This window comes from Rhineura floridana, chromosome 5 (assembly GCF_030035675.1).
Source record: "Rhineura floridana isolate rRhiFlo1 chromosome 5, rRhiFlo1.hap2, whole genome shotgun sequence".
Taxonomy (NCBI): domain Eukaryota; kingdom Metazoa; phylum Chordata; class Lepidosauria; order Squamata; family Rhineuridae; genus Rhineura; species Rhineura floridana.
In genome coordinates, this window is record NC_084484.1 from 167,977,228 (window position 1) to 168,001,009 (window position 23,782).

The 23,782-nt window shown below is 42.2% G+C and overlaps 1 protein-coding gene and 1 long non-coding RNA gene across 2 annotated transcripts in view; one reads left to right on the plus strand and one right to left on the minus strand.

Moving 5' to 3' along the window:
- Positions 1–20,624, minus strand: part of LOC133386004 (uncharacterized) — a 56,723-nt gene extending 36,099 nt beyond the window's left edge. Inside the window, exon 1 of the long non-coding RNA XR_009763053.1 lies at positions 20,538–20,624. This is a non-coding gene — a long non-coding RNA (uncharacterized LOC133386004). The remainder of the gene's footprint in view (positions 1–20,537) is intronic.
- MAML2 (mastermind like transcriptional coactivator 2) overlaps positions 1–23,782 on the plus strand; it is a 234,191-nt gene that overhangs the window by 81,832 nt on the left and 128,577 nt on the right. The gene's annotated exons all lie outside the window — the stretch shown is intronic.

The window sequence follows — 23,782 nt, forward strand, 5'->3', positions numbered from 1 at the left end:
AATTAAAAACAGTTTAGAACAAATTAATACAAATTACATTTATAGATAGAGGGAGTCCTGAAATCTCTCTCTCTCAAGTGTCAAAAGCCAGGGTGATGAGGTGCAGTTTCAGCATAAGACAAAAGCTATACAGTGAAGGTGCCAGGTACACCTCAGTGGGGAGGGAATTCCACGACTTAGGGGCTGCCACAAAGAATTTAATAATAAATAAAACTGATTTTCTCTTATCTGCACATGCAGCAGAATAAGCCAGTAGAATCTCAAGGAGGCACACTGCTCTGGGTACTTTAGTAGAGGAGTCTGCTAAAAATAAGTTATGATTTTAGAGGCAGGGGAAGCACCCTACAAGAAGAAAAGCAGCATATCAGGGGGAAAGATTCTAGCCTTTCCTTGTCCTTATTGTTTTAACTACCTACTATCGGGGAGTTTTTCTATACCTGCAAAGTTTCAAATGTTCAGTGGCCACTCACCATTCTACCAGAATGCCCCCCATCTGACCAGCTCTGTGCTCTACCACCTCATTCCCAGTTCAGTCTGCTGTGTGTGTGAAGTTCCAGTCACGCTTTTCAAATTTGAAGTTATGATATCAGAATGGGAATGTTACAGAACATGTCAGCCAACTGTAGCGCGCCATCCATCACACTAATGAAAATGCGAATGCAAAAGACATTCCTCCTGTGCAACATAAAAGTTGCAAATTAGTTGCAGCCCCCTGACACATGAGTTATTTCTGATGTGGCTTCAAGTTGCCCATCCCTATGTGAAGCACTAGAATGGAAATATTCAAACCAGCAGTTGAAGCCCCTCTATAAACAGGAACTAAAACGTCTTATGCGCTATTAGAGGCCAGGCACAGCGCACAGCATGCATCTCATTGTCAACTGGCTTCCTCTAAGTGCATTCAAACACCTCCAAATTGCAATCTAAGTGGTCAGGAGCAGCTAAGGGAGTGCTGAGGGACTGAGTGTCAGCTGGCGTCCTAATGAGTATTAAGGATTTGCCAGCTTTGAGGGCTGACAATTAAAAAGGGGATATTGCATGGGGTTTTCTGCAGAACAGAAAACTAAAGCTCTAATATTTGCACTAATGAAGTGTGAAGATAACAGTGAAGTTAATTTTGTCCCTTTTCAGCAGCTTAATTTGTCTTCCACCCACCCAGCTTCACTTAAGAAGTGTCCTGCTGGATCAGGCCAAAGGCCCACACACACACATGCATGTGCGCGTGCACATACACAGAGCTGCTGCCACCACCACTGCTCACAGGTCATCTTGGATACCACATTGTGGTACCCCCACAAATATAACTGGTTTCCTTAGTGATTCCAAGTAGGAACCAGTGTTCCAAAAATGGTTGTGTGTAGGGAAGCAGTTTGAGGGAGCGCCAAGCAAGGAACCCATTTTATATCAAAACTGTAAGAGTTTCACAGTTTGAGGGAAATTTATTTCATGCACCTCCCAATTTCTGGTTTGGGGGCAGAAAACATTACACCCCGGTTCCCTTAATTGTGACACGCCCTTGAAAGGATGACATAAAGAAATCCATTAAGAGTTTATTTGTACAGCAGAGACTTGCATAACTAATGACCCACAAGAATTTGGGGTCCATGTGTGCAAGATTTGGATCAGGACCAGGCATTGTGGGAGGCTAGCCATTCCCTTCCCCAATGCCATTTTCCTGCTTGAAAATCCCAAAGAAGATGCTGTTTGTCCTCTGGGCTAACCTGTATTGAGGGGAGCAGCAATTTCAATCAGGAACACAGTGGTGGAAGGAAATATTAGCCCCCCCCCACCAGTACCTGAGTCCTGATCCAAATTCACAACTACATTTCCTGTGTTAAAAATCCATGAAAAATCCAATAATATCTCCCATTGTCTTGTCTGGCTGCTGTACCCGATGCGCCAGGATGATCCCTGCCTGTCCTCTGGGACACTCCCCACAGTTCATGCTGAGAGTGCTCTAGTACATGCCGGGAAGCTGCCTTCTGGATGAGCTTTGCTAGAGATGTCTGGCAGGATCCTGCTGCCTGCATGAGATGGTTGAGTTCTGTGGCCTACCTGGCATCGTGTGTTTCCACTAAGCTATCTTTACCAAAAGGCAGTGAGCACCAGCTGTTTGGGCTGGGTGCATTGTTTGATCTGCGAGGAAGCTTCTCTGTGTTCAGATGAACAAGACAATTGAGATGCTCAGAAAAAGATGCTGTTATTCAGTCTCAAGCCTTTGTGCAAGGCTGCTCTTGGCTGCCAGAGTGAGAGTTGATACCATTATTCCCTGTACTACCCAAGCAAAAGAGAACGTTCCAGATAAGGGCAATTTGTCATGGTGAAATAATAAAATAAGAGCATAAGAACAACTCTTCTGCATCAGGCTAAAGGCCCATCTAGTCCAGCATCCTGCCCAGCCAAATGCCAACAGGAAGCCTCCAAGCAGGACCCGGGTGCAACAGGGCTGTCCTCACTTGTGATTCCCAGCAACTAGCATTCAGAACATAGCCATCATTGCTAGCAGCCGTTGTTAGCCTTATCCTCCATGAATATGGCTAGCCCTCTTTTAAAGCCATCCAAGTTGGAGGCCGTCACTGCCTCTTGTGGGAGCGAATATCATAGTTTAACTATGTGCTATGTGAGCACATAGTCTGTTTAATCTTCCAACGTTCAGCATCACTGGATGGCCCCGTATTCTAATATTCTGAGAGAGGGAGAAAAACTTTTTTTGCACATTCTCCACACCAGGCATACTTTTTACATCTCTGTCATGTCTTTCTAAACTCAAAAATTATTCCTAAACTCAAAAGCCCCCAATGTTGTAACCTTTCCTCATAAAGGAGTTGCTTCAACACTTTGAACATAATGTCTGCATGGAGGGGGAAGAGGAGGCTACCGTCTGTGTCTCTGATTGATTAACTGCTCTGACTTTGCCTTCTTCCCATCATCCACTTGTAGAGTAAATTCTCAGCTGAGAATGTTCTGCTGAATATGTGGATGGGGAGGGGGATTGAAAGCAAAAGAGTGGCTTCAAATGACTTTCTGTTTCTTCTGCATTTCAAAGGACGATGTGCAAATTTCAGGTGCAGAGGGCAAAAATCACCAGTACTGTTCCCAGGCTGGTGGATACCGTTTTTGTTTTCCCAGATTGATACTACATCATGATGTAGGACCACTCTAGACTGGATTTTTTAAATTTTATTTTGTGAGTGCATTCTGCCATGTGTCGTGACACAATCATAGTGCCTTGGTGGTGGAATTATACTGGTGGATTTATGGTGGTGGATTTATACTGGACCATCCACATGTAATTCCACGTCATTAGTTGTTCTGTGATGCTTCTCCAATGTTATCACATTATTGCTGTCTGGAAGGGCACTCTTAGAATCATAGAACCATAGGATAGTATTCTAATAGTAGAATAGTAGAGTTAGAAGGGGCCTATAAGGCCATCAAGTCCAACCCCCTGCTCTTGCACTGCGTCATAACAAAAGTGGGACGCCCACAGACACAAAAGTTAAAAATAGTTACAGGTTTTCACCAGGAAATTACAGGACATGCACTGAGAAATGAAACAATATGTCTGCCATAAAACGATTGCAGGCTCAAATAGTATTGGAAGCGGGATCGTGTATAACCACCCTGATACTATCAGAAGCACAATAATCATGAATTCATGATAAAAAGGACATGTGGAGGGGCCATTAGTGTTATTTCAAAGGGCATAGGGGGGAATGGCTGCCTTGTGACCTGGACAGTGTGGTTCTGTTAATGCAGCCTAAAATAACATTAGCCTTTTTTTACAGCCACAACACACTGCTGACTCATGTTCAGCTTATACTGAGCTGAGAGGAGTCTAGACCAAGAGGCTGGACTCCTAGAAGGGTCACCCAAGGTGGAATGGTCAAAGCTGAGACACCAGACTAAGATGCATCCAAACACGGGAAGGCAATGGTAAACCACCTCTGAATACTTCTTACCACAAAAACCCTATGAACAGAGTATCCAAAATGCGATACGAGATAGTGCTGGAAGATGAGACCCCCAGGTCAGAAGGCACTCACCGAGCTACTGGGGAAGAACAAAAGACAAGTACGAGTAGTGCTGTGACTAATGATGCAGCTGGGTCAAAGCCAAAAGGAAGCCCAGAGGCTGAAGCGCACAGATGCAAAGGGAGAAGCCAGAGTTGTACAATAGGAACATGGAATGTGGGAAGCATGAACCAGGAAAAGTTGTCAAGAAAGAAATGGAACGTACTGTATCAATATTACAATACTTGGCATGACTGAATTAAAATGGATGGGAATGGGACACTTTCATTCAGGCAACTACAAAATATTTTATGCAGGAAATGAGAAATTAAGAAGAAATGGGGTTTCTTTAATAGTGAGAAGTGATGCAGCAAAAGCAATTAGAAGCTACAACGCAAGGTCTGAGCGAGTGATATCAGTGAGATTAAATGGGAAACCTATCAACATAACCATCATCCAAGTCTATGCTCCAACGGCAAACACAGAAGAAGAGGAAATGGAGAGAATTTAAGCAGAAGTACAGGAAGAAATTGATCACACACCAAAACAGGATGCTCTGATAATCATGGGGGACTGGAATGCAAAATTGGGAACAGAGAAGAACTAGGAATTGTGGGGAAATGGGCCTTAGGAGATAGAAATGAAGCAGGAGAAAGACTTATTGAATTCTGTGAAGCCAGTAATTTGTTTCTTGCAAACACAATTTTTGAACAACCAAAAAGACAACTGTACATGTGGACCTCACCAAATGGCCGATATAGAAATTGAATCGATTATATAATTGGAAGTAGAAGATGGAGAAGTTGCATACTTTCTGCAAAAACAAGACCAGGAGCAGATCGTAGTACAGATCATGAACTGGTGATATGGAAAATCAGAGTAAAGCTAAAGAAGAAGAACAAGCAATCATAATGCCAAAATACAATTTAAATAACATCCCAGAAGAATATAAAGATCAAATAAATAACAGATTTGAGGGTTTAAACCTGACAGAGAACCAGGAGAACTATGGAGTGAAGTCAGAGACGTTATCAGGGAAGAATGCAAAAAGACAATACCTCTAGTTAAAAAGAGAGAAAAACCTCAATGGATGACTGATGAAACTCTTAAAATGGTTAAAGAAGGAAGGAAAGCAAAAGAAGATAGAAACAGGGTTAGAACCCTAAATGCAATAATACAGAGACTAGTACATAAGGACAAAGAGAACTACTACAATAATTATTATACAGAAATAGGATAATAAAAGGGTAGAACAAGAGCCCTATTCCAAAAGATTCGAGAAATGAAAGGGAAATTCAAAGCAAGAGCAGGAATGTTGAATAATTAATAGGGGAACACACTGACTGATTGAGATAAAATAAAAGTAAGATGGAAGCAATACACTGAAAAATTATATAAAAGAGATGCAAGGATGACCGATTCATTCACGGAGGAACCGTATGAAGCAGAACCAGAAATCTTAGCATGTGAGGTGAAAGCTGCTCTTAAAATATTTGGAAGAAACAAATCACCCGGAATAGATGGCATACCAATTGAGTTGCTATAAGTTACTGAGATGGAATCTGTCCAAATTTTGACAAAAATTTGTCAACAAATATGGAAAACTAAACAATGGCCCACAGACTGGAAGACTGGAATATACATCCCAATTCAAAAGAAAGGGGACCCCAGGGACTGCAGAATTATCAAACTATTGCCTTAATATCCCATGCAAGTAAAGTAATGCTCAAGATTCTACAACAAAGGCTCTTACCATATATGGAGCGAGAAATGTCAGACGTCCAAGCTGGATTTAGAAAGGGAAGAGGCACCAGAGATCATATTGCAAACATACATTGGATGATAGAACAGACCAAGGAATTTCTGAAGAAAATCACCCTGTGTTTTATAGATTACAGCAAAGCCTTTGATTGTGTAGATCACGAAAAACTATGGAATGCTTTAAAAGAAATGGGAGTGCCACAGCATCTCATTGTCCTGATGCACAACCTATACTCTGGACAAGAGGCTACTGTAAGGACAGAATATGGAGAAACTGACTGGTTCCCCATTGGAAAGGGTGTGAGACAGGGGTGTATTTTATCACCCTATTTGTTTAATCTATATCAGTATCAGTAGTGTATGAGGGAGAAATATCAGATGATACCCTACTACTAGCAGAAACCAGTAATGATCTGAAACGAATGCTGATAAAAGTTAAATAGGAAAGCACAAAAGCAGGACTACAGCTGAATGTCAAGATGACCTTGGCACAGTCATTAACCAAAATGGAGACAATAGTCAAGAAATCAGAAGAAGGCTAGGACTGGGGAGGGAAGCTATGAGAGAACTAGAAAAGATCCTCAAATGCAAAGAGGTATCACTGAACACCAAAGTCAGGATCATTCAGCCCATGGTATTCCCGATCTATATGGATGGATGTGAAACTTGGACAGTGAAAAAAAGTGGATAAGAGAAAAATCAACTCAGTTGAAATGTGGTGATGGAGGAGAATTGTGTGGATACCATGGACCATAAAAAAGACAACTGGTATTAAAAATTAAACCACAACTATCACTAGAAGCTACAATGATGAAACTGAGGTGATCATACTTTGGACACATAATGAGAAGACATGATTCAGTAGAAAAGACAATAACGCTGGGAAAAACAGAAGAGAGTAGAAAAAGAGGAGGACCAAACAAGAGATGTGTTGATTCCATAAAGAAAGCCACAGAACTGAACGTGCAAGATCTGAACAGGGTAGTTTACAACAGATGTAACTGAAGGTCGCTGATTCATAGGGTCGCCATAAGTAGTAATCAACTTGAAGGCACATAACATACACACAGCCAAGTGAGGTACCTCCCACACTATACCGGGGCATTTTATAGTAGTAGTAGTACTAGTAGTAGTACTAGTAGTAGCAGCAGCAGCATTTTGCCCAAATACTAGACAAGATGCAAGAGCCCAAAACGTTCACTTTGAGCAACCCTGCCATTAGGAACTTCAGATGGAGAGAAATGGCCTGGCACAGTTTTAAATGCTCAGTACCAAACTACACAGTGAGATAAATGAATGCTTTAGTTCCTGTCCGTGCTTAATAACCCTTGCAGACAATAATCTATGCACTTAAGGAACTTCCCCGCAAGTTACAATCCTTCCCTTCTGCTAACAACCAGTGTCGTTTAATACTTCCTTTGATGGTGATGGGGAACCCCGGGAAGATTAGAACAATCTTGATGATTATTGGTATCTGAGCTTCAGAGACCTAAGCAATCTATGGAAACTGTGATTTCAGAAAGGATCTATGCCAATAGGTGAATTTTCACATCTTCTCAAGATCACGTCTTTGTTTTCCATGGCTTCCCCCACTCTTCCTTTTTCTTTGCTCAGACACCATTATTGCACATAAAAATAATAATTTCAGATAGAAACATGAGTTATGTTGGAGCGTTCAGCCATGTGGCTCCTTTGTTCATGAACTGCTAAGTCTCCCCGGGTTGCCCCTTATTTCTGCATGGGATTATCCACAATAGTTCCGGCATCCACACCAGATAAAGGCTGCCTGTTCAGGATCTATTTGCAACAGTGTCAGTGATGGAAGGCAGCTGGGGAAAAGGTCTCCGTTTATTCTGCTTAGAGGCCAGTGGTGGACTCCCACTCGAAAGGGAATGTTAAACCATGCCACAAATCAACCCCGAACTGCACAGTTCTTGTTTCCACCATCTGGTTTGCAGGCTAATTTTCCTGAACAGTAAATCCAACTCAAAACCAAGGCCAGATTTTTTTTTAAAAGGGAGAACCTGCCAATTTGCCAGGGTCATTTTAAGTTGCAGAAGTTGATTTTTAAAAGGCTGGAAATGTAGAAAGAGACCCCCAGAAAAACAGCATCACCTGTGGAGATAAAGCTGCAACTGGCAGTCATTTTCCAGTAAGTATCCCTCTTGAACAGGGGTGGGGAACCTTTGACCCTCTTGATGTTGCTGGAGACTACAACTCCCATCATCCCTCACCATTGGCCATGCTGGCTGCAGCTGATGGGAGTTGGAGTCCAACAGCTGGAGGGTCATACAGGTTCCCCATCCCTGCTCTTGAGGCTCAGTCCCTAGCATCTCCAGTTAAAAAGCATCAGGTAGCAGGTGATTGGAAAAGTGCTTGAGATTTTGGAGAGCTGCTGCCAGTCAGAGTAGACATTATAGGGCAAGGTGAACTAATGGTCTGACTTGGTATAAGGCTGCTCTGAGATCAGGATGGGTAGAAATCATCATCATCATCATCTACATGTCCCCCCCACCCCAAAGGTGAACCCCCCCCCAATAATAATTTCTAATGGGTGATATTCAGTAAAAAAAAAAACATGACTAACATAGGTTCACTAATTTCAGTAGGTCTCTCTGAGTGGGACTTAGCTGAATACAACCTAATGTTACTAAAATTCTTTTAACTTCCCTCGTTTTTCCTGAACAGGACCTTCTGTACTGGCCCTAGAATTTTAAAGACTCATAGTTGTAATCATGGATCGAGCTCCTGAAAGCATAAGTGCTGCTAGTTCACCCCAATGGTCCATCTTTGGGGGGCCTAGCTCAGTGGTAGAGCAGAGGCTTTGCATGCAAAAGGTCCCAGATTCTCCAGAGTTTCAGGAAGGAGTCTCTCCCAGCCCTATCTGGAGATACAGGAGACTGAACTTGGAACCTTCTGCATGCAGGGCTCTACCCACTAGGCCATGGTCCTTCCCAAAGCAGGATATGAAGGCAACTGCCTTCTTCAGCTATTTTTCCCCAGCATCTGGTAGAGAGAGGCATGTTATCTATGATCCTGGAGGTTGCATAGAACCATCATCACTAGTATCCATGCCATTAATAAAGTTATTCTCCGTCTAACTATTTTTCAAACTCTTTGTCAAGGTGTTTGCTCCATAACTTAGGAAGTAAACGAGCTGGAACTATCAGAACAGTATGTGAATCTGCCTCTTCTTAAATCTGCACTGCAGGCTTTTCCATACTTCCTTGGCCTTTGGTCTTTATTTTAAGTCTGCCCTCTACCTCATTTCCTTTGGGTTTCCATATTTTATTTTGTCACTAAATGACTTGGGATGCAGAAACCTCTGGTTTTCTCATGGCAAAATCTGGAGATCTTTATTCAGTCCAGATCGTTTCACGCAGGGGGGCCGTTTACATGTAAAATCTCTGAACAGGCAGAGATAACCTTTGACTCTACTATATATTCAGTCCCACAGCTGTCCAGCCAGATTTTCATGCTTTTAAAAACACATCTCCTTCTCTGTGTGGTTGATGAGAGGGTTGGGCTTGGCTTGGGGAGTTGCGAGTTTGAAAATCCCTGCCAGCTATGAAACTCAGTGGGTTTGCCTATAGGGAAGGAGTGGGGAACCCTTGGCCCTCCTGAAGTGTTGCTGAACTACAACTCCCATCAGTCCCAGCAAGCATGGCAAATGGCCAGGGATGATGGGAGTGGCAGTTCAGCAACTTCTGGAGGACCAAAGATCCCCACACCTGCTGTAGGACTAATCAGGCTATACCTCATAAGCAGGATTCCAGCTGGAGAAAAGTTGGAGGCATCTTTGGATTCAGTATTCTCCAGATATTAGTCTCGAAAATGCAAGCCCACAACAGGGGTTGGAGTACTGTGATCACTTCTGTGTGCCACATTTTAACAAGGACATTGGCAAACTGGAGTGTGTCTGGAGAAGGAGGAACAGGACAGCGAGAGGGTCCAGAAACCAAGTCCTGTTAGAGATCACTTAAATTGCTGGGGCTCCACAGTTCTCTGTTGCTCTACAGTTCGGAACTAGGACCAACGGGTGGAAATTGCAGGCAAGCCGATTTTGCCTTAATGTTAGGAGACACATCCTAACAGTAAGAGGTGACCAACAGTGGGACAGGCTGCATCACGAGGTAATGGGTTCCCCTGTGCTGGAATAATTTAAGCAGAGATTAGACCACCATCTGTCAGGGGTGCTATAAATGCATCCTGCCACCTTTGACAGCTCCTTGAAAGTTCAGACTAAAACCCGGAGCGGATTCCACTGCTCCACTGACATGGAACTGCCAGCCACCACTGCATCCTGTATTGTGGATCCTGCACTGAGCAAGGGGCTGGAGTAGATGACCTCCAAAGGACCCTCCAGCTTTAATATTCAATTATTCTGAGGTACAGGGGAGAAATTGTAGCAGAATGGCAAGCAAGAGTTCTCTTTACCCCTCTGTTTCCCCATAGAAATCACTCTTCCTGAAGTTGCTGTTCCTTATAGAAGTGAGTGACTGTTGGGGATGTGTCATACACAATTGTGTATCAGATGTAGTTTCCTGAGATTGCTTTTTTTTTTTTAAAGGATCAGACTAATTCATTGAGGATAAGCTGCCAGCATCAAAAAGGAAATGATATCACTTTCAACTTCCCTTAACTATTATTGTCTGTCTGCAGCCCCACATACACATGCCACTCCCACATCTCATTTACAGCTTCCCATTTGGCATGCTGCCCATTTTCCAGGATAGTCAGTACAGTGCAGTGGTTAGAATGCCAGGCTAGGTCTGGGGAGACCAGGGTTCAAATCCCCATTCGACCATGAAATTCACAGGGTGACCTTTGGGTCTGTCACCAACTCTCAGCCTAACCTACCTCACAGGGTTGTTGTGAGCCTAAAATGGAAAGCAAGAGCCATTTGGGGCTCCTTGGAGGAATGGTGGGATATACATGCAATAATAGATAAAATAAAATAATAAAAATGGGTGCTATATTATTTTTTATAATAAAAAGGTTCTGCTATATTCACTCCCTCTATAGTTTACCCCTCCTAGAGCTACAATTTCCAGCACCCTGAACAAACAACAGTTCCCAGGATTCTTTGGGGGAACCATGTGCTTTAAAAGTTTTAAATAGATGGCATGGATGTGACCATCACAACACAACAGGGGCAGCCAAGATGGTGCCCTCCAGATTATTTGAACTACAACCCCCACCATTCTTGACCATTGGCCATGCTGGCTAGAGCTGATTGGAGTTGTAGTCCAAACATCTGGAACGCTGGGCTAAATGGACAAGGTCGTTTCATATATTCCTTACTAGGATATGGATAAGAAAATAGAGATGCACTACCTCTATACATGAACCAGTTTATACCATCGGCAGAACCAAGTATTCAAGCTTTTCTTGGTTTGTAGCCAAAGTAGTTTATCTAGACTTTCTTTAGCATTTCAGGTTGCATTAATCTTTGTGGGGGAGGATCTCAGAACGTTTCAGGTAGGGCTAGATTTTTTTCCTTTAAGAACAGGATGGCCAAGTTTTGGGTGGCAGCTGGGCAGCTCAGTGGCATTCCCTTCTAATTCAGCACGGACTGATCCATGGGAATTATGCTATGTCATGACGTAGCATTGTGTTCCAGGAGCATTCTTGGAGTGGGGTGAGACAGAGATTACTACCCCCATTAGCCACATTCTTTCTGAAAGCCCTTTGTCTGGAATTCCAAGCAACAATCTGTCTCTGGGTGTTCCTTGTTTTTTTCAGCAAGCTCTCAATAAGTTTCAGCCCATTCATACAAGAACCTAACAAGAGAGTCAGCAGTTTCTCCTGGTGGGATCAGCTTGGGTGCATTTTTTTAAAAATTCAGCTTCAGAGAAGAGATTTTGCAGCTGATTGGCAGATCAACCCATTCCCCCACCAGGTGTGGCTAATGGAAACGCTTTGCGGTAGGCAACTACTGTGTTCACAGCCTAGAACTGACTGTAGTTATCCTTATGGCCTTCTTCAGCAAAGTTAAAGGATTTCTAAATATTGGTAGCTTCTTCGCCCAGAATATAGAGAAGTGAACTTCCTTGCACTACTGCTGGAGCTGTGAAGCTAGGCAAAAGCAAGCTTTTTTCCCTTCCACTTTGGGCCATGATGCGGGATTCATAAAGTTGAACACATTTGTTGCAGGGAACTCTGCCATTTTCTTTGGGCAAATCCACTGTAGTTTGTTAAGGTTGCTGAGAATTTGTAGCTCTGTAAGGAGAAACCATCACTCCCATGATTCTTTGCGGGACGTCATGTGCTTTAAGTGTGCATTGGATGTGCTTTAAATGTATGGTGTGAACCTGCCTAGAACAAAAACAGAATAGCAATAGGCAACTCCTTTCCCAGCTATAACTAAGGGCTCTTCCAGTTGACCTGTTTACTGGGCATTCATCCTGATTGTTTGCACAGAATTTGCATGTACAATGTCAGCTGCTTACTGAGCATTCATTCTGATTTGATTGCACAAAGGTTATATGACATCAGTATTATCTCACATTTCCAAATGCATTTCCCAGACACCTTTTTGTACCATAGAAATTCCTTTAAGCAAAAAAGTGGGTTTGTTGCCAGGATCACCAGATCCATCAATTGCACAACCTAATCCATTACATATATGTTTGAATCACACCTGCAAAATAGTGACAGTCTGAAAGTGGCCTAGACCAGTGGCATCCCCATGAGTGAATTCCCCATTGAATTCAATCAGACTTACTTCTCAGTAGATATGGTAGATAATGAGGATTGTGTCATTAATATAGTGCAGGGGTCGCCAACTCATCACCTGCGGGTGCCATGGCACCCGTGCAGGCCTTCAGTGGCTCCCCAGCAGGTAGCCCAGAAGCTGAGCTTTCGTTTTTTAAAAAAAGTTAAGTCTCTAGCCAGGCCTGTAGCCGGGGGAGGGGGGCACTGCCCCCTAGATCTGTGCTTTGCCCCCCTAGGGTTTTTGGGGGAAATTGTCTTCTTTTTAATTTGTGACATGAGCAATGATGACAACCTCCCATGTTTTAAGAACAGGAGCAAATTAAGAATGGGACCCTCTGAAAAATTCAGTGAATAAGGCAAAGCAAGCGCACAACAAATGCCTCATCTGGAAGAGCCCCCAAAAGTCTGCTCACTCAAGACTTTCCTTGACTGCAGGTGGATTTTCTATGATCATAATCACCCTATAGTTACTTAAGTGATTCTGGGGAAATACCCAGCCCGTATAGTAACATGACCCTTGAAGAGTTAAATATTAGAACTTTGTATTATGGGCTGGAGGGACTCCACCCCTGGACTTTCCTTTGCTCTGCTTTTCAGTTTTAGTTTCAGTTGTGCTGTCTACGCAGCCAGAAAGAAAGAAGCGTATTTGTTTGTCTGATTAAAAGTAAGAGTTTGTTTATTCTGCACTTATTATAATGAGCAGAGCAGGATTGCGTGCTTATTGCTAAAAGGTGAAATTAAGAGATAATGTAAAGTGATCTGAAAAAATGGCTACCCTTTACTCTTTTAAAGCACTCACTATACTCACAATCATAGTGGCTATTTTCTTCTTAATTACTTGATGGCAAAGGATGAAAACAGCCCAAGAAGAATAGAAATATTGCTGTGTACAGTACAGTTAGCTAGCTGACTGGCTGGACACCTATGTTGTAACTCAGGCCTATTTCTGATTTTCCCAATATATACAGCTCAGCATGAGGCCTTTTCAGGTTTCTGGACAGAAAAATCAGCCCAAAAACCAGTAAAAAAAAATCAATTTGCTTTCCAGAATTAGTTTCCAATTGCTTAGTGCATCCTAGCAGCCAGTTAAAGTTTTCCCTTGATTGTCCAACAGGAAGGAAAATCTACAGGCCAGGAACAAGATTAGATGGAAGGACTCTCAAAGAGGAGTTACCAAACACACCCTAAAGTATTTATTTTGTCTTTGTCCTCCTCTAAACTTGTAGTATGGACTAGTTTGTTTTTCAGGTAAAATCTAAAACTGAGATAGCTAATGCAGCGTCAAAGCCAAACGTAGGAGCTCACTGTCTTTACCAAAGTAGTTCCGTTAATGAAGAATCAGAACACAGGGACAGACCACAGGTGAAAGAGGGCTGTAGCTATAGGCAAAATCAAGCTTTTGAGTGGTATTCCTGGGGATCTGTCAAAAAAGGGTGAGACAATTCAAAAGATTAAACTTCATTCATGTAACCTAATACACTCTCTGGATAGAGGAGGAGTGAAGATCACGGCCTTCCCCTTCCCCTGGCCTGGCTGTCACATCCTTTCCATCAGTGAGGTGGGGGGGATTGGTTGGCAATATGTGCCTTCCCCTCCCCATGCCCCACCTAGAAATGTGGCTGCCTCGCCTAACAAGGAAGGCTGGCTACAGGGCTGTCTCTAGCCCTCCTAGACAGAAAGTTAAAGAGCAAAATGTGAAGGTACCCTTCTAGGCAATTTCTGTGAAATGAGCTGGCCTGGCTGCTCCTACCTGTCAATGTTATTAGCCAATGAGTGAAGTCAGAGCTGTGATTGATAAGGGAGTTGTTTGGACACAGGCAATAGGAATCCCTGGGGTCCAAAACTGCTGCTGTTTTCTCCTCCCATTTAGTGGACTTTTCCTGCTTCTGTCTTTTATTCTAGTCCTAGGACTGTCCATAGTTTGCCCTTTCCCCGTAGCAACCAGAATGCATCTTTCCTCTATTGGGTTTACTTGAGATCAGGTAGTACCTACAGGTTATGTTCTGCAATTATTACTACACAGTTAACGTGGGTGAATGTTAAAGAATCCCCCTCCCCAAAAAGACAAATTTGAAAAGTTTACAAAAAGGATTAGGCATGTCTCCTGCTTTGCAGGACCTAAAAACCAGGAATTAATTAAGAATTCAGTTAAAGTTAACTTACAGTGGTATACATGTCTCCTCAGAAGTAAGTCTCTTTGTGTTTAATGGGGCTTACTTCCAGGTAAGTGGGTACAGGAGGGCAGCCTAGGCGTTGATTTGGGGTTGGCATTGAGGAAAAACCAGGCTGAGGGAATTACACCAGTGTGTCCCTGCTGAGCTGGAAGTTACATCGGTGTAGCCCCAGCTGAGCCGGGACAGCTCAAGATCTGCCTATTCCAAACTCGCTCCTCCCAGCAGACCTGGGATTTGGATTGCGCTGTAAGATGGTGAGTTTGGAGGAGACCTCTCCTTGTGGTCGTGGAGAGCCTCTGCTAATCACAGTGGCCAGCACTAGGAGATGGACCAATCGCATGACTGGATATAAAGCAGCTTCACATGTTCTGATAAGAAAAATCCAGGAGCAATAGCAGTGAGCATCTGGGATTAAGATGGATGAAAGTCTGTATCACTACATGAGCTATTTTTCATAACAGTGGCTACCGTTCCTTAAAGAGCAAACGTGAGCCCATCCTGGGAAAGTCTCAATGTGAGGTGGTGGTGGTGGTTGCTGCTGCTGCTGTTGTTGATGATGATGATTTAAAACCATCACTGAAAATAGCCTAACACAGTTTAAGGGGAGCTGCAGAAATGACTTCCATTAGATGACTAATAGCTGACAATCTTAAACCTTCCCTTTAGTTTATTTGTTTGGCTTCCTGACAATTCTGTTCTCTCAAGGGACAAGTAAATATCAGCTCTTTCCCCAGGAAGATTAACTAATAAAAGATCCTGCTAGTTTGCAGAATGTCTAAACACACACACACAAACAACTTTTTATTTAAACAGCCCTTCTCTGTAGATTATTTTTGTGGCACTATTATGTACTCCGCATGTGTGTTTGTGTGTGTGTGCGCTTACAGACAGACAGACAGATAGATAGATCCAGCAATGAGGAAGGGATCAATCCAGCTAAGCCTGGAAGTTTATCTACCAAGACTCCTGCATACTGTTGCCAATTTATTGATTTCCCCACTAAATCTGGTGTTTTCTAGCACACTTCTGGTGGTGAATTTTCCTGTTTAGTGGCTAGTGTTGTTTATTTGTTTATTGCTTAGTCCAAAGACCATTGCAAGAATAGTGGCTAGTGGGAAATCTAGTGGATGTCAAACATTTTATGATGAGAATCTGGTAGTTTTTACAAATACTTCAATTTCATTTTCTCTATTATATATTTCACAACTGGTATAGCACAGTGGGGAGGAGAGCCTGACTGGGAGTCCAGAGTCTGTGAGTTCAAATATCTGCTCGTGTCTCCTGGGTCTCAAGGGCCAGCTAAATATCACCTCCCACAGTGAGGGGCTCAGGGGTTACGTGCCCTGCCACCTGTGCAGTCGTGGGCAAGCTGCATAGTCCCAAGGAGCCCAGTTGCCCCCCAGCTGGCAGTTGTGGACAAGGAAGGGGCTGGCTTGTGCAGCTGTGGCGAGCAGGCCCTAGCCAGCTGGGGAGGACTAGCCTCAGAGGGAGGCAATGGTAAACTCCCTCTGAATACCGCTTACCATGAAATCCCTATTCATAGGGTCACCATAAGTCAGGATCGACTTGAAGGCAGTCCATTATGTATTTCATGAAACTGTCTAGCCAAAATCTAGCATTTTTTAAAAAAATTCTACTTTCAGACATTTTCTCGTATTTTTCATTGTTTGCATCTCTGCCTCTACATACAGTCTCTAAAGTGCTACTTGACTACTGTTTCATTTCTGCTGTAAGTCATGGCCAGGTAGCTCCCTCTTTGATTGAAAGGATACGAGAGTAATGTCCACAACACCACACAATGAGCCACTGACAGAGAGGAGGATTTTTAAGTTAAGTGTTGAGATGCTCCGGTGTGCTTGTTTTTTAAAGGTATAAAGACAAGGAGGTTCTTGCATCTTAGCTTATTGAGAAGGAAAATGTGCAGGCCATATTCTACCCAATCAAAGTGTGATTCAGCCTAAGCACCACCAACTCCTCCTCACAAGCCACAGCCGGCTCCCGCAGACTTGAGCAAAGGAGACATGATAATTAGGAACTATAAACCTCAGAAATAAATGGCATGAGCATGCACAGAGTGTGCCTGCCTCACCAATGAGGAACCTCAGTTTGTATTTAATAAGATTCCACAACAGGTTCCCTTTGTATAAACAGTACATCTTATAATCATCACAGGAAGAGCCTACTGGATCAGGCCAAAGGCCTATCTAGTCTAGCAGCGTGTTCTCAGAGTAGCCAACTAAACACACACAGAACATTTTTAAACCTAAAAAAACCAGGAATGCAAAACCTCCATACTTCTCTCGGACTTAAGAGACACACAAACATGTTTATACCTGCAATTCCAAACTTAAATACAACACACAGGCACATATAGCATTTTTTAAACTTAAAGAGGAAAGCACAAAAGCAGGAATACAGCTGAATGTCAAGAAGACTAAAGTAATGACAACAGAAGATTTATGTAACTTTACACTTGACAATGAGGACATTGAACTTGTCAAGGATTACCAATACCTCGGCACAGTCCTTAACCAAAATAGAGACAATAGTCAAGAAATCAGAAGAAGGCTAGGACTGGGGAGGCAGCTATGAGACAACTAGAAAAGGTCTTCAAATGCAAAGAGGTATCACTGAACACCAAAGTCAGGATCATTCAGACCATGGTATTCCCAATCTCTGTGTATGGATATGAAAGTTGGATAGTGAAAAAGGCGGATAAGAGAAAAATAATCTCATTTGAAATGTGGTGTTGGAGGAGAGCTTTGCAGATACCATGGACTGCGAAAAAGACAAATAATTGGGTGTTAGAACAATTTAAACCAGAACTGTCACTAAAAGCTAGAATGATGAAACTGAGGTTATCATACTTTGGACACATAATGAGAAGACATGTTTCACTAGAAAAGACAATAATGCTGGGAAAAACAGAAGGGAGTAGAAAAAGAGGAAGGCCAAACAAGATGGATTGATTCCATAAAGGAAGCCACAGACCTGAACTTGCAAGATCTGAGCGGGGTGGTTCATGACAGATGCGCTTGGAGGTCGCTGATTCATGGGGTTGCCATGGGTCGTAATCAACTTGAAGGCACATAACAACAACAACCCTCATTCCAGTACAACGCAATAATGCAAAAATGTGATCAGACATGGTGTCTAGTCGGTTAAAGTGGATTTTGAGTGTGGGTCTAGTGGGGGGGGATTTTTGTTGGCAATACAGCTCCTAATCTTTAATAATGTCTAGAAGAGAGAATTTTGGCAGAGGTGACTTTTCTCACTGTAGTACTATGTTGGTAAGGTATCCCTGCCTATCTACAGCATAGAAGAATCTATACAATTATTAAAAGCTCAGGACCTCTTCCTTCCTTTAGATCTGGTCGGCTTATCTCTGCCTCTATATTTTCTGTCAGTGGCATACTGTGTCTAGATCTCCTCCTCCAGGTCCTAAAGTTTTCCCTATGCCCCTCTTATCTCCTTCAGATTAGTTAGAATGATTGTAAGCATTCCATAACAGCCCTGCAGTTCAGCCAATGGCTGGGAGGGAAGGGAGTGTAATATGCCACAGATTACTCTCATTTTAGTAACAAGTTATTTCTACCACTCCTTTCCCCAGGATCAAAAAATGTCTGGTCAATGATTTGTAATAGGGAAAGAAAATTAAAATTAAAAATAGAAGCTGCCCTCAGGCTGACTCTAATGGGGAGTGACCTGTTAAATTTGTTTTTTTTGTTTTTGACATTTATAGCCTATCAGATAGCATAGTTTTCTGGATGATTCACAAACATAAAATTGTATTATTATTTTGTATAACTGTATAAAATAGTAAAATACAATATAACACAATTGCAGCATTATTTGCAGCAAAATGTCAGTCTCATAGCACGGCTAAAATTACACAACATATAAACAGTGGCTTACAATTATAATGTTAAAATCACAGATTCTAATTAGGCTGGTGCTGAAATGACCATAAAGAGCGTGCCCAGTGAGCTTCTCTGGGAAGAGTATTACACAGTTGGGGTGCCACCATTGAGAAGGCCCTCTCCCTCAAAGTCACCTGCCATGGTACCCAGAGCAGGGCCTCTCAAGAAGATGCCAGCAGCTCCTGCAGTGGGCCATTCAAATCCGATCAGAGCCATCACCAACTGGTGCCTCCAGCACCCAACTCAGAGAGCCTGTGTAGATGGTACCAAAGCCACAGAGAGACCCAAGAGAACCAACAGGGTCACACAGGCTATGGGGAAGAGTTGTAGCTCAGTGGTAGAACATCTGCTTTGCATGCAGAATCCCAGGTTTAATCCCTGACACCTTCAGGTAGGGGCTGGGAGAGACTTTGTGTCTGAAACCCTGGAGAGCAACTGCCAGTCAGTGTAGACAATACTGAGCTAGATGGATCAATGATCTGGCTCATTATAAGGAAGCTTCCTATGTTAACTGCCCGTCAGTTTGCAAAGGTAATCCCACAGGGCAACCAAGGTATTTTCTGTCCCAAAGCCAGGTCTGAAACCTAATTGAAATGGATCTAGAAAATTAGCTTCATCCAAGGGTGACTGTTCTGAGGCTGGGGCTATCCTTCAGTGAGACTATGAGCACACTAGTCACCAGGGCAAAGCATTTCCATTAGCAACACCTGGAGGGGGAACAAGTTAATCTGCCAACCAGTTGCAAAATCTCTTTGCAGCTGAATTTTTTAAACAATGCGTTCCAGCTGATCCCACCAGGTTTTACAGTAAAAAGGGGCGGGGTTTCATTAGCATTGTACACCCCTATTTTCACAAGTCGGAGGTGGAAACACATAGGAACTGGCAGAACAGCGAGTGTGTTTCTACCCAGAAGTTGTTGTATCCACAAAATCTTCTGGTTACCGTTCTGCAAATGAGCAGTTGCTGGCCAGTCATACTTTTGTGTCTACCCCTTCCTCCATAAGAAAGATTCTAGTATTTCTTAAAGAGAACTTTATTGACAGCCTCCTGTCACATTCTCAGCCATAATCTTGCTGCCCTCTTTCTCTTCTCTCTTTTCCTTTCAACTCCTGGTTGCTGCAAAGGGCAGACTTCTCAAAACTCAAATGCATAGTTAGAGATGTACAATTTCCAGAAATTTTGAAGCCATGGAAAAACTCTGTTTTTTTCCAGTTTTTTTTCCAGAAAAAAACAGAAATTTTCAGAAAAATTGAAAAAATGCAATACAGTATTTTTACAGATTGAAAGACACTTTGTTACTTCAGGAACATAAAATGTAATTATGTACAAGTTGGTTTGGCATAAAATTATCACATTTGGTATATTAAAAGTACATTTATTCAAACAATTATTACAAATTGAATTTACTTTTTAAATTTTTGCTTTTTTTTGTAACAAATGGAGCTACAAGCTCCTGAACTGTAAGGAACCTCTTTTGTTTTGCCAGTTTATGAGGAGCAGGCAAAAAACAATTAAAAAAAAACAGAAGAAACCATAAACATTAATAACAAAGAAAATTATTTATGTCTCTGCTGGCCCTCCACAGTGTCAAGCGGACATAAAGCATCTATCCCCATAAAAAGAACTGAGAAAAAGGGAGGACCAAGATTCAATGAAACATTTTATTCATGCTAAAATAAAACATTCCATAACCCATTTTTCTTCATTTTTTTCAATTTTTTTGGAGAAAAAAAAAGGCTTTGGGGAAAAAACGGGGGGAATAGTTTTCCCCGCAAATTTTTCCGTTTTTTCCCTGGGCCTTCACATCTCTATGCATAGTTACCAGAATGCAACATATATGTTTCTGATTTTCTCCTTTCATGTCCCACTTGCAAAGTGCCCTCCCTTTGGAAGCACGCTTGGTGGCAACGCTTCTCATTGCCTAGGCCTTTGCAGAATATTAGAGTACTTACTGAGAGAGACAGCAGCCACCTTGCTTTAACGTTGTACATTGAGCTGCGCTTATTATTAAATTGATTCATAGCTATGATTATGTTTAGTTGATACATGCAGATTCCACTGTCCCAGGGACATGGAGGAGCCTCCAGCCAGCACTGGTCAGGATATTACATAACAAAAAGGAAGTAGATGAGCAACCTTATGTAACAATGACAGATGTCACATGCCTACCATTCTCTTTGAGGAAAGGTATTTTTGGACACTGTCACAATAGCAGAATATGAGTGTATGGATCTCGCTGTATATTTTTTTAAAAACTGGTAAAAACTAGAGTAACTCATTCACCAAGCAAATAGTACTTCCTGTGGTCTATGGAAAATATATCTCTTTTATCACTGCTATAAAAAAAAAAGAGCCAGATGTTTAAGGGAAATATTTTCCATGTGAAGAGGAGGGCACGGAGCTGTGAAACTCTTTTTTAAAAAATCCTCCAAGCTGCTGTTATGGAGAAAACAGGAAGGCAACTTCCTCTCTGTGTGCATAGACCACTTCCCAAGGAGGAAGCAGCAGTCAGGGGCTTTTGGGTCCTTTCTCTCTTTGTTTTCTTTCGAAACACCTCAACAGCTTTTAGGCAACTGGCACTATCAGCGGCCACAACAATACAGGATAAAAATGGAGAAGACTTTGTGGGTGGGCAGGGGTGTTATCTGTTGGGCTGTAGACAAATGTGCAATTACCAAGGGCTGGCAGAGCTTCTTGGCTGGTTTCTGTGTGTGTGTGTGTGTGTGTGTGTGTGTGTGTGTGTGTGTGTGTGTGTGTGTGTGTGTGGGCTAACTTACCTAATTCACACTTTCTGAAATAGTATGTGGCCTGAAACACAGCCACCCTTTGCAAGGCGCACTTCTTTGAATTTTGCGATGCAGTTCTCCAGTGAATGAATGTGTACAAAAATGCAAATATTCCAGCAAAGTGTGCATACAAAAATGCATTGCTTTGCAGAAATGTGTATATTTGAACAAATTCACATTAAAAATACTGTTGGATTTTCATTAAGACTTTAAAATAAAATCACAGATTGATGTGGAAATGCTGAGAACTGAATTTGAGATTGGAAAAACAGATATTGAGAGAAACCGAAATTGTGTGTGTGTATGTGTGTTGAAAAAATATTTTATTTATTTTTATGACATTTATATCCCACCTTTTCTCCAACAAGCTAAAGGTGGTATACATGGTTCTCCCCCTCCCCATTTTATCCTCACAATAACCCTGTGAGGTAGGATAGGCTAAGGTGGGGGGTTGTATAAACAACACAGTAGACAATGTCCAACACAGCCACCACTCACCCATGTGATGAAACAGCTATTGACCTGTGATGAATTGGTGCTTTACTTGTATCATCTATTTTTAAAAATAATTTCTTTCATAAACTTATTTTACACATGTAACAGTAAAAAAAGTGTCCACCCTCTACCCTTAACAATTAAGATTTGTCCTCGGGTCCTGTACACTGCAAAATGCACTTGTGCTTTTCTGATTTTGAAAAGTACGGAATTGTTTTTGAATTCATGCAAGATCCATTTCAGTTTGACATCTACAAGTCTCAACTATCTCCTGAGGATAGTTCTTTGGAGAGGCACTTTTTCAAGATGGATGTGATTTTATTTCACAGCAGTCAACATTTGAAAGATGATCCAGTCATTACAATGTGGACTTACATTTTAATTGAAATGAGTCTGCAGTACTAAAAACAGTTTTTCCAAAACTGTTTTCAAATGTTGTTTCAATGTAGACATGCAAATCAACTTTTTCTGCAGTAAAAATAGTGAAATTCAAATAGAGGTCACGAATACTGGATGAAAATTTGGAGGTAGAGTTGAAATGTAGTCTCACTGATTTTATGACTGATTTCCCCTGCACAACTTAATGAAAAGATATGTCAGATTTCTCACCAATTCTATCAATAAATAATTAAAAACCTTATTGTCTATTTTTCTACCCTCAGTAACACAGTTAATTTATTTTGTCATGTGGCAAAAATATTAACACATTTGCCACAGTTTTGGCAAGTATGAAAAAACAGTTGGACACCACTGGTATAAACCAGTGCTGCACAAGCAGCATTCTCACACATTGAGATTTCACCTTCCTCTCCTCTTCCTTCATGCCCTCCAAATCTGCTTCAGAGGGTCTCCAAACCCTCTAGAGCAGATTTTGAGGGTGAGCGGTGGGCTGAGAGGAAGAAGAGCAGAACAGGAATTTCCATTGTGCAAGTGGAAGTCTGTTGCTCAAGCGGAACAGTAGCATTGGATAGAACCCTTGATGTTGCAATACCGCATTTTGTCAAAAGTGACCTCAGAGCAGTTTACATCAAAAACAGCATATCAATAAGAGTTATAAAAATAGTAAAAAAAAAATACAGTTAAAATCAATAATAAAACAACAACAGTCAGTATAAAACACTGAAATGCTGAAAAAAATGTGAAATTGACTTCCAAAAGCTTGGGAGAACAAATAAGCCTTCACCATGAACCCAGTTGCCCATCACTATTGTAGCCACCTATATGTCCAAGGGAACAGAGTTCCACAACTGGGGTGCTGCCACAGTAAAAGTGCTGCTCTGGATTCCCACATAACAGGTTGCACCCCTCGGTGAGACCACAAACAGGGCCCCAGGCTGCTTGAGATGGGGAGATGCAGTCTGGCAAATCCCGAGGCCCTAAGTCGTTAAAGGCTTTATACATTAGTGGCAGCACTTGCACTTTGAATTCGAGCCATTAGCAGATAGTCAGCCAGTGCAGCTCCAGCAGAATAGATATATTAAGACATTGGACAGAGGTTTTGAAGCAGTTTCAACAAGCAGGGACCTCTGTTTCAGCATAAAGGGGTCCAGAGACAGTGAAGGAAGAGCAGAGAGGAGTCAGAACTCTGGTTTCTGGCTGACTAAGTGATTCGGCAGACAATTTCAGGTACAGTGATATTCAGCAGGGTGGGTGACCAAGACTCAGAGACCAGAACAGCGATTCAGCAGGTGATTTCATAGTGGAACTGGGCAACCAAAAACCCCTACCCCCCCTCCGGAACATGGTTCTAGGAGTCCAGTTTTTATACCTTTCTGGACAAAAGCCTCAAAGGAAAATACAGAATTGATAGGATCAGGCAGGTGTCCTTCCTTAATTTCCATACCTATTATGAGTCGTATAGTCAGGGTAATGGGCTTTTCTTTTGTGATGACAGGTGGTGGCATTCACCTTTTAGC